The sequence below is a fragment of the Condylura cristata genome, unplaced genomic scaffold, assembly GCF_000260355.1.
Source record: "Condylura cristata isolate star-nosed mole 26May11 unplaced genomic scaffold, ConCri1.0 scaffold00008, whole genome shotgun sequence".
Classification (NCBI taxonomy): Eukaryota; Metazoa; Chordata; class Mammalia; order Eulipotyphla; family Talpidae; genus Condylura; species Condylura cristata.
In genome coordinates, this window is record NW_004567109.1 from 20,796,875 (window position 1) to 20,798,084 (window position 1,210).

Here is a 1,210-nt window from a genome sequence, read left to right on the forward strand (position 1 = left end):
CTCCGGGCCGGGGATCGAACTCATGCGGAAGTGGCTTTAGCTTCTTAATGCTGCATTTTAACCCGCTGTGCCACCAGGGAGGTCCTACATCATATATTTTTGAGCTGATGACAGTGGTCTACATTTTATGACACCACCTCCCCACACACACCCTGTCCCTGCATTTCCCCCAGTCCACAGCTCTCCCACCAGGCCTTCGTGGCACTGTGTAGTAAATGAGTGAAGTAATATTCCTGTGAAAGTGAATGGGAAAGTAAGTGTTCTTAAAACAAGAATCATTCTTAGGCTCTGAAAAATATGCTAGTCATCAGAGGGGAAGGGAGGAAGGAGCAGGAGATAGGGTAATGATAGGGTGTTGGCTCTGGAGCAGGTGTGAAGTTGTATCCCCAAAATATCTAGGCATGTAAATAATTGGCAAATCAGTAAAATTTGAGAGGGGAAAAGGGAATGTTCTTAGAAAGGGTCCAGACCACTAGAAGGTAGAGTAGTTAGGAATTTTCTTCCATATGCCCAAAGGTGGAACTGTAGGATACTAGGTTAGGAATGCCTGCCCCAGATTTTGCAGCTGGGAGAAGTAATTTTTTTAAAGATTTATTTATTTATACATACAAGAGCTGGGATGCAGGCCAGAGGTGCAGGGGGTGATGAAAGGGTTCACCGGCGACAGAGTTGGGAGCAGAACAGACAGATTGACTGAAATGTACTGCTGAGGGGAACAGCAGGAGAGACAAGAGAAGCCTGCTGTGCCATGTGGGTCAGCTCCCTGGGTGGGGATTGAACTCATGCTGCAGTGGCTGCGGATAACTCCATAGTGCTGCACTCTCACCCCTTGCACCAGCAGGGAGGCTTTGGGAGAAACAGGTTAATACCCAGTCACCTTGCTCCAAACCGCAGTGGCCCTCCCTCACCGCCCCAGGACCACAGTGGAGAGAGGATTCCTGGCAGGATATATCTCAGATGGTTGCACCCACAACACAGGCCAGACAGAGAGTACGGCTCCCCACCCCTTCCTCCCCACTCCCACCTCCGTCCAAATCTGCCAGGGGACCTGGGAGTGAACTTCCCAGCCCCATAACCGCCAGCAGAATTTTACTGGGAAAACCCATGAAATCACATTGTGCAGACCTTTCCCTTTCCCATAAATTCCCTCTGTAGACCATCAAACAATAACAGCGGGTGGGAAGCAGGGCCAGGCCAGTCCAGCTTGGTC